The 11,054-nt window shown below is 34.2% G+C and overlaps 1 long non-coding RNA gene across 1 annotated transcript; it reads right to left on the minus strand.

Moving 5' to 3' along the window:
- Window positions 1-8,760: 8,760 nt before the first annotated feature.
- LOC127125945 (uncharacterized) lies at window positions 8,761-10,277 on the minus strand. The gene is made up of 3 exons (XR_007804842.1): window positions 9,768-10,277; window positions 9,534-9,635; window positions 8,761-9,303 (listed from the first exon to the last, which is right to left on the minus strand). It is a non-coding gene; the product is annotated as an uncharacterized LOC127125945 (long non-coding RNA).
- Window positions 10,278-11,054: the final 777 nt, after the last annotated feature.

An 11,054-nucleotide genomic window follows, 5' to 3' on the forward strand; every position in this document is an offset into this window, starting at 1 on the left:
TATCATCTTGACAATGTTTCTTGAGGTATAAGTCTTGATACCATAAATTGAATAATGTAGTTTTTTCTCATCATTTGATAATGCGCATGAATTTGAGAAAGTATACTTGTCTTCATCAAACCACAATGTTGGAGAAGCTCGACTTCACAATCTCCCCTTTTTTGATGATGAAAACCATTGAAACTTGAAATACTTGAATCTTGTAGAACATTTGAGAAGCTCTTAAGCAAGTGCTCCCCTAACATTGGTAACTCCCCATTGATCAATAGCGAATATGAATATTTTGTTTCTGCATAAGCTAGAGGATACAAACACACACATATCTTCTCCTGCTTTGTCATTATCAAAAGGAAGTGGAGAAAGAAAATATCATAGTAGTTGTAATATAAAACAAAATTTATACCACAATAGGATTTTAAGCATAACAGACATACATAACATAATGCAAACACAATCCATAATCCATAACATAAAACTTGTGTTTAATGATAGGGTTTTCCCAAGAGAAAGTAAGAGAGTAACCAAGAAATGTACCTCCATCGGACTTCTCGTTAAACTTACCGAGATTGTCTTTGTAAATATTAAGGATAAAGCACTTGCATCCAAAGATATGAAAGTGGGAAATGTTTGGCTTTCTTTCTTTGAAGAGTTCATATGGAGTCTTTTTCAATATTGGTCTTATAATAACCTGATTACTTACATAACATGTCGTGCTTACTGCATCCGTCCAAAAATATTTTGGTAGACTTGAATCACTAAGCATTGTTCTTGAAATTTCTACTAGAGATCAATTATTTCTTTCCATCACTCCATTTTCTTGCAGAGTCCTTGGTGCTAAAAATTGTGAAAGATCCCACGTTCTTCACAAAACTCCTCAAAAGATGCATTTTAGAACTCTTCACCATGGTCATTTCTAATTGATGTAATTTTTAGTGGTTTTTCATTTTGTACTTTCTTTTCATACTTCTTGAACACCTTAATTGCATTAGTTTTCTGCACTAAAAAGAGTGTCCAAGAAAATCTATAAAAATCATCAATAATAACTAAGGCATATACATTACCTCCGAAGCTTCTAGTTCGAGATGGACCAAACAAGTCCATATGCAACAATTGAAGTTACCTTGTAGTAGATACCATATTCTTTGGTTTGAAAGTTGATTTGGTTTGTTTTTCTTTTTGACAAGCATCATACAATTTATCTTTGACAAACTTTATCTTAGATAAACCAATGACAAGATCATGCTTGACTAATTTATTTAAATGTTTCATATGGATATGGAAAACTCTTTTAGGCCAATGTCATGAGTCATTGTTGTTTACCATGAGATGTTTTACTTTCAAAGATAAATCATCTAAAGAAATCATGAAAATGTTATTAATTCTTTTATCTTTGACTTTTACCTCATGAGTGACTTCATCTTAAATCAAGCATTCATCCTTGGCGAATTTGATTTTGAAGTATTTGTCACAAAGTTGGATTGTACTTAGAAGATTGTGCTTTAGTACTTCAACATAAAGAATATCTTCAATGGATGTGAAAGGTGGTGCTCCAACTTTTCATATTCCAAGATTCTTTCCTTTATTATTGTCTCCATAAGTGACATATCCCTTGACTTTTAAGACTAAAGATGAAAATTTATTGATATTTCTCGTCATATGCTTAGAACAACCACTATCAAGATAACATAGATTTGTAGTGGTTTTAAAGAACACCTACAAAACAAATTAGGTTTTGTTAGGTATCCAAATTGCCTTGGATCCTTCATAATTAGTTTATTTCTTGATTCACACATAATTCCCACTTTCCACCCTAAAGTTCCTTACATAACAAGTCTTAGGTGTGTGACTATTATACCACAATAGAAACATGTAGGAATAAAATTACCTTTATATTTAAGAACATACTAATTTTTCTTAACAAATCTCTTCTTAGTGTTGATAGCCTAATCATAAACATTTTATATATCAACAAGAAAAAATAAATATTTATGTGTTGCACTTAAGAATTAAGAATTAGTTAAAACTAATATTATTTTAACTTTTTTTTAAGAATTAAAATTTACTAAAAATTATTTTGTATACTTACATATTTTAAAACTAAATTACTAAAAAATTGGTGGTGCGTACAATTCTTTAAGGGGTATAAGTTTCTTTTTCATTAATCATTAATCAATTAAATATTTTTTCAATATCTATTAAGTAAAAATAAAATTATGATATATTAATTTTTCTTTATTATGAAAATCATAAACACAAAACATATGCGTGACTGAAAAATTTGTTTATATTAATACAATTATAAAATACTAACTATAACTTTTTCGCAGTTACATAACATTGTAAACTCGAAATACTAAGTTTAGAGTTTATTGAAGACTATTATAAAATGATAATTAATGTGAATTTAATTAATAAAAATGTCCATATCCTCCGAATATAATTTAAAAGTTAATTTTGTTACATTTCATTTTTTAACATTTTTGTTGTTGGCTAAGACAATTCATATACACGTTTGTAACGGTAAATTCATGACCATCAAGCTATGGATAAACTTGACGTAAATAAAACCAGAGTCGCCACCGCGCTTTTATTGTTTCCAAAGAAAAAGGAAAAGTATGAACAAAACTCAAGGATAAGAAGTTTTTAAGTTAAAACTAATAAAATGCCAGAGATTACAAGGTAAGAGGGTTGGTTACACATAAGGAAGGTGTTAGCACCCAAAGTGTCCTAGGTACTCCTAGGGAGCCCTTTTTTGTGTGCATATGTTTTTGGGTATAAATGACGTTTGATAAAATATAGTGTGGGGATGAGAAAAGAATTCATTGATTATATTTTTGTGTTGGACAATACCTTCGGTCTTGTGCCTACGTACCAACATAAAAATGAGGGATCGAAACCTCGTAGTTCATGGTAAAAATTTCAAAGAAGTTGGTGAATTGATTTTAACAAAAAGTTTAAATGAAAAGGCACAAAAAGGCCAAAGATTTGAATGAGATTGTTAGTTCTTTTTTGTCTTTTTGAAATTTGAATACAATATGGATAAGTTTATTTACAAATTTGATTAAGAAAAGATTTTAAAATTCATTGGCGTAAAGCCAAAGTTTCTAATCATTAAAACATGTCTAAGTTGAAAAACACAAACAAAGAAGGTTTTTGAAAAGATGGAGAGATTTAGAAACTTAAGAAGTGTGAGGAGATGAATAGACTACCCTAAGCAAATATTGAAAAGTTAAGAGTTGAAAAGATCTTACCAATGGGATGCAATCCAACAGACAAGAATGTCATATAGAAACCCATTTTCCTTTGGACTTTGATCAAGCAATAAGCTATAAGCAATGAGCAATATCCATACATCATAGAGATCAAGACATCAAATAAAGATAGCCATATCCGAGCAAGCACTCCAATAGCTAGAAGTCTTCAAAGTCTTCCAATGTTCAGACAAAATATTCCTTGATCAACTCAGAACAAAACATCAGACACAGACCATAACTAAATAACAATTAAGCATAAAGACAAAGTAGCAGATGAATCAAAGAGATCCCAAGTCTTGCATCAGATGAAAGTCACTGTCAAATATAGCTTAGTCTCAAATGTTGGCATTGGCCAAATCCTTTAGCACAGAGAAAGTTGCCTAGTTCTAAGTCCAAAATCTTAGATTAAGTCCCAATAGTCAACCAAATGTTTTTTGGGTTTTTTGTTGTTATTAGGTGATTTAGGGTACTAAAACCATAAAAAAAATCAAAACACACAAACAATATATACAATCACAAGATATGGCTCAAGTGAGCAAAGCAAACAAAAAAACAACTTAAACATAAACAAGTTGCATGAAATGTAAATGGCAATGAATGATAAATGACTGAAATTTAAATTGCATAAAGTAAATGACTTGAAAGTAAAAGCATAATGAACAAGAGTTAGTCAATGGTTAGTCAAATGTTAGTGTTGAGTTTTAATTGATTAAGTCATTATTTGGAGAGCACTCAACCATTCATTCCCAAGTATGAATCCTTGAACCAAGACATCTTCCATGAGAATGGCTCTAACTTGGATAATTCAACAAGTATGCCACTAACTCTCATGAAAGGAAAAAATGTTAAGTCTCCACACAATGCCCTGAAGAATGGGAGACTTACAATCTAACTTACTAGAATGCTATGCTTTGAGGGTCAAATTTAGCTTTATGTTAAGCAATCGTAATTGGACTTATGTAGAAGTCACAACTATCTGAGGCCGGACAATAAAAATATAGATGTTAATGCATGTTAGAGATTTGGTATAAAGAACCAAACTCCTAAAATATACCACACACTAAAAGAAAAAAAAAAGGGAGGGACCTGTCTCAGTCAAACTTGTATTGATTCATCTGACACAAGGCATTGATGAACCAATTAGCATTTAGACATTACATATTTCATTAGTCAAATGAAGGAATGTGGAAGAATAAGGATGAAGATAAAGAGGGAGGGGGAAATAGAAACACAAATTGATCATGAGAGGAATTTCATTTGATCAATACCATCCATTCATTTTGGGAGATGAAATGTACATTTCATCAATCCCCTAAATCCAATGGTTTTGATTAAACAGAAGTCAAATCAACCATGACCAAGGCCCAAACAGAAATTCAAACATCACAAGGCCATAAAAATGGCTCAACATAATTTTTAAACATTTAATCAATTAAAAATCAATTTAAAAATGAATTAAAATATATTTTAATTTGGACAAAACATCAAATAAATGGCCAATGGATTTATCCTAGGTCAAACAAGGTCAAAAGACCTTAGACAAAAAATTTCACAATTTTTAAAAAGTCAGAAGTATTTTAAAACAATTAAAAATATGCACAAAAACATTTAATTCATGAAAAATACCAAAATTAATCCAAAAAATAATTTTAATTTAGAATATGGAAAAGAAAAATATTTAAATATTTTTGGTGAAAGTCACATATTTTTTGGATTAAAAATGAAATTTATATGAATAAAATAAAATAAATGGGTTAAATGGAAATTCAGAAAATACCAAAAAAACAAGGGCCGTTAGATCTCCCTCATTAATTGAGGTGGCAGATCTGATGGCCAAGCGCGCGCGTTCCTTGGTGAACCTGATTCAATGCATCACACACGTGGTAATGAGAACCAAGGGCCAAGATTAAAACATTTTAAATGAATATGAAGGTTAGGAGAGTGTGAACGCACCACCGGAGCCCTAGCTCCGATCTTCTTCTTCGGTGGACCTCACCAGACTGGTCCACCACCAACCTTCACCAAAATAAAAAGTGTGGATATGATTTTAAAGAAAAAAATGCTCAGGAGCTCGAACCTGACCTCCATTTTATCCAATTCCAAGTATATTGAAAGATACATGGATTTGAAATTTGAGTTGCTTCGATTTAACCTCAAAGCAACTTAATCTTGTTGTCTACATTGGTAGGACTTCAGACAACCAATAATCAAGCAAAATAGTTGAGAAATGAGGGAGAATCTATGAAGAGAAGCTTGAGAAAAATCACCTTTGGTTAACTTCAATTCAGCTTGATCTTGCTTCTAATTTGCCTTGGCTCGACTCTAGAAGCTTGCAGGAAGTGAAATGGATCAAAGAGAGGCTTGGATTCTTGGAGTTTCAATCTCAAATCAGAAGGAGAATTGAAACTCTATTTCAAGTGAAATCTTCAAGTTTATCCCTTAATGGAGGCTAGGGATGCACGAGTTCAAAGTTTGGGCAGAAGGGATCCTCATTCTGATCACAATGGTCATGTATATATAGTCTATCAAGTTGCTTTTCACACACTTTGGAATTTTGCCAATTTTAGAAACTTTTGTGCATGGATGCATGGGCAATGATTTGGGCCCAATTCATGATGTGATCACACTCCAATTCGTGCACAATGGATCCTGCAGCATTAACATGTAAGCATGCAAAAGTAAATGGTCAATTGAATTCAAATCTTGCCAAAACAAACCTATGAAAGGAACCATACGCAAGTCCCTCAAATCTCGTCCAAATGAAGTGATCTTGGACATTTTGGAAAGGTGACATCAAGGGGAACAAATTAGATGTTTAACACCTTTCCATTTGGAGCTTGGATCATGATGAATTTTGAGCTGGAAGTTTGAGAAATCAAACATAATTGAAATTTTTCTAAGTCCCAAGTCAAATGACCATTTCTTCCACCTTGAATAACATTTTCTATGAGCTTCAAATGAAAATGGTTCCTTCATCAAATTTGTATCTACTTAACCCCTATTCAATTTGGTCACAAATTTGACCTCATTTGGATTTGGCATGAAGGAGTTATGCATTTTAGAAGTTAAGGAAAATTCCTTGTTCAATGGTAATGGCCCAAAATGACCTATAATGTTTCCTCTTGGAACATGCCCTTGAAAGTTGAATTTTACATTTCTCAAAGAATAAAAATTATAGAGGACAACCTGAAATTGATTATGAAACTTGTATGGCCTTTATCCCATAAACATTGAGCAAGTTATGATCCTTGGAAGTTGACCTCCTAACTAGGAAACAAACAAAATGACCTATAATCTTTCACCATAAAAAATGACTTTACAAGCAAAAATAGATCTTGATGTCAACATGAAAGTTGTTTGGAATGTAATATTAAGTAAGTTTGATCTTGGAATAATTTTTATATGACAAATAGTTTAGGAGATACGGTCTATGGAACCCCATTTTTGACCAGTTGACTTTCTCTGGTCAACTTCTTTAAACCAACTTGCAAACTTGAAGTTATCTTGATCTTTGGGACTCATGGAGGATAATATATTCATAAAATGATGCATGATGAAGTATCCCTTGATATATTTTACTAAATGTTGAAGAAACATTCTGAGTAAGTCACATAAGATACCCATATGAATTAGGGCTTCCAAGGAAAACAAGCTTCAAACTCTTGATGAATTCTTGATAAAAATGATAAATGAAGAAAATGGGGATACATATATGATGTCTAGAACCATTTTGAACCATCTCTTGATTGATCTCCTTGCACCGAGGGTCTCAAATCCTAGTTGTGAGCTTGATAGGGCATTGGTGGATGCACACACTACCTACAGAAGAAACAAAGATATACATATACATATTTTTATATTTTGGTTAGTAAGCAAAGAAAAATAGAGTATGACACAATAAAATATGCTTGGTGATCTCTCCCAATGCAAACCTAATGAATGAGGGGTAAGGAGGATACCAAGGTGTGATCCTAAAGCCAATGCAAATGATGAGATAGCATGAGGGATCTTAGGGTCAAAATTAGGGTCTTACAACTACCCCTATTTAAGGACATTCTAATTAAGAATGTGAAGGTTAAAATTTTCGTATCAACTCAGTAGAATGGACTTAAATAACAACACCAAGAAACAAATTTTGGTCCCTAAGAGACCTCATGATGCATATGATATGAATGTTAAAATAATATTTGTGGGGATATATTGCCACAAAGGAAAAGAATCCGGAGAGACTAAAAGTCCAAAGGAGCATAATGCATTCCATAAGGAAAACTCACTGAGGAGACAGAGAATCTAGGGGATAAAATGCTATTAATAGGCCAGGCTACGACTTGAAAACTGCTAGAGACACAAGGGATTTTCCATGAAAATAAATCAATGGATGGACTCGGCCTGGGGATAAGGTTATCTGCAGGGGATGGCAACTTCACTAAGGAAATACGCGCTCAAACTCAATTGGGGAAAAACGATCTTTAACAAAGGAGTAAGTGAGATGTATTATCTATTACCAGTTACTGGGTAAGAAGATCAATAAGCTCGGACAGAGGCACATCCGTTACCGATTAGGGTAAACATATCAAGGATGACTCGTTGAGGAAAGAGGCGTATTCATTACCGGTTACTAGGTAAGAATAACCTGGTAGGGAGAGTAGATCAAATAGGATTTACAACTACATGTTACTGGGCAGAAGACCAAAGAGAGAGTATATGTCACTGGTTAAAGTGAACATATCAAGGATAAACTCAAAGGAAGAATATTCATCATCGGTTAGGATGAACATATCAAGGATATACCACCTGGGGAAAGAGGAAGAATATATGTTACCTGTTAGGGTAAAAATATCAAGAATAAGTTGTCAGGGAGAAATAGGAATTACAACTATCGGTTATTGGGTATAAGATCAAAGATAGAGAATATCCGTCATCTGTTAGGATGAACATATCAAGGATAGACTCAGCAGAGGAAATGGGATTTACAACCACCGGTTACTGGGCAGAAGACCACAAAAAATAGAGAAAATTCATCACTGGTTAGAGTGAACATATTAAGGATTAACTTTGAGGGGGGGGGGGGGGGGGGGGGGGGGGGGGGAGGGACTAGGATTCATATCTATCATTTAATGGGCAAAAGACTGCAAAGAGGAGAAAATCTATCACCGATTAAAGCGAACATATCAAGGATAGACCCTCTGGGGAATAAAAGTAGGGATTACAACTACCTTTTTATTGGGTAAAAGACCAAAAAAGGAAGAATATATGTCACTAGTTAAAGTGAACATATCAAGGATAGACTTACGGGAGAAACGTGAAAACGATTCCGCTGGGGAAAACAAAGGAAGTAGATTACATTTTACCGGGTATTGGATAAAGGTAATGTACTCAACATCAAGACAAATACTACCAGTTACTGGGTAATAGACTCTTGGAGATCAAAAGATCTATCTAGGAAAGAACTATAAAGAAACAGTTTTCATACCCCAAAATTCACCCTACCCTTCACATCATCATATAGGTCATTAACCCCTGACATTTGCATATCATCTTCATTCAATAATTTCATTGAATAATGCAGATACAACATCACAAACGGAAACGACATGAAATGCAGGAAAAATCTCTAAGCCAAAGCGCAAGTAGCATAAGGCTACTTTTAAAAGCTGCTATGTACTAAGAGCGCCAAAACAAAAACAGAAAATGAAATGAAAGCTGCTAAAGCTACAAACCAAAAAAGAGTTGTAGCTTTAAGATGCTACACAAGCTGCTAAGCCGGACTGCAGCTAACAATTCCAAACACTTCCTGCTGCAATCAAACGTGAGTAGCAGCTACAAGAGCCAAAAAGCTGCGAAACCAAACGCAAAGCAGAACGCAACTCATGTTCACTAGCTAAACAACAACGCCAAAAGCTGCAATTTGAACGGGGCTCATGCGCAAAATGCAGCTGCATCCAGAAGTTGTAACATGAAGCTTCCAAACGAAGACGCACACCAGCCAAAATGAAACGGCAACGTGAATGTTTACCACGCACAAAACCTCAGTTGCTACAACGCACATCTGCAAAATACAACATGAAAAACCAAAATGGCATCAGTGTAGCAATACAAAAAGCGTGTAAACGGCAAGCCAAAAACACGTGAACGCACATACAAATCCAAATTATACAAATGCAACAAGCTGCGGCATCAAAGCGCGACACCAACGCCAAAGCAAAAGGGAAATGTGAAATGCGTGCAATTCAAAAGTTGCAACGCGAAATGGAAATTGAAAATCAAAATGCAACTTACAACAACTTGAAACGCGGCAAAAGATAGAAACGGCAGCCAACACATTGAAATGCGAGCCACCAAGCTGCGACTTGAGCCAAACGTACAACAACAAGCCATGAGCTGTAGCGGGAAATTAAAATGTAAACGGAAACATGACTTGTACAAGCATTGAAACGCATATCGAACTCACCCCAAATTCAATCTTCAAGAGTCTCTATAAATACAAGAGTGAACAAGGAAATTGGGGCTCACCATTTTTTTTCTTTTGATAATTCTTCTTTTTCATCTGTCGTCGATTTCCCCTTCAATCTGCCATAACCGTTTCTCACAAAACCGTCCAACCGTCATCCTCCCTTGCCGCCGGCCGATCTTCTTTCGCCACCATACCGTTCCAAGTTTCACGAACCGAAGCACGATCACACCATAACTAATCTCAATGAAGTGTAGCCGTGTAGGCGGACCATAACAGAAGCAAAAAGAGACTGAAGAATCGTTGGATTATGCAATTAGTACCAAAGCTTCTGATCTTTCTCTTCTGTCGTCGGTAAGAGTCGTGTCATCGTAGCTTGGATGTATTAGGTTGAGACTTGTTTCAATTTGGTTAGGTCGAGTGAGTGTAAGGCGAGTGGAAGCTCCGCCACCGCCGATGATGAGCTCTGGCGCGGAGGAGTTGTTTAGATGTACGTCGACCGTGTTTTCTTTTGAATGGGAGAGTGATGTTCGTAGGGAGAAGAACTCAGGGGATGTATATTCTTGTTACTGCATTGCTCGATTGGGCCTTAGGCTCAATCCTCCAGTTTTGGATTGTACTCCCTCAATGCCACAGCATACCCCCTCAATTAGCCTGCGCACCCCCCCGTTTGGGCTTATAGAATCAACATGCCAGGCCCGATCTCTGATTGTTTGAATCCACCTGCTAGTTTTTGGTTTTTTAATATTAATAGGATTAGAATGATATTAGCATAGTAATTGTTAGAACTTAATTAGAATTTTACTTAGATAATTGACCTAGTAATTACTAGAACCTAATTAGAATTTTGCTTAGATAATTGACTTAGTAGTTGTTTAGAATTTTGTTTAGAATGTTGACTTAATAATTGTTTGGAATTTTGGTTAGAATTTCAATTAGGATAATTGTTAGATCATTGGTTGATAATTGTGTTTAGAATTTAATTGTTAATAATTATAGAATGTTCATTTTTTTTAATTGGTTGACATTAGAATTTCGTTAGATTTTTTTTACATTGACATTAATTCTCTTATAATTTCTACTTCGATTTAATTTCTAACATTTAACACCTAACTTCTAATTCTTTAATTTTTGCTTCTAATTTTTAATTTCCGCTTCTAACATTTAATTTGTCATTTTACTTACTTTGCCTTTACTTTGCTTTATATCATATTGTAGATCCATTATCATCACTCACTTCATCTAAAAATGAACTTAAAAATGGTTAAGACTAAAAAAAAAACAAAATAAGATAATTCATATGCATGGATAGGACATTGGAATGGAATTAGAGATCATTGTTAGGACCC

The sequence above is a fragment of the Lathyrus oleraceus genome, chromosome 3 (assembly GCF_024323335.1).
Source record: "Lathyrus oleraceus cultivar Zhongwan6 chromosome 3, CAAS_Psat_ZW6_1.0, whole genome shotgun sequence".
Classification (NCBI taxonomy): domain Eukaryota; kingdom Viridiplantae; phylum Streptophyta; class Magnoliopsida; order Fabales; family Fabaceae; genus Lathyrus; species Lathyrus oleraceus.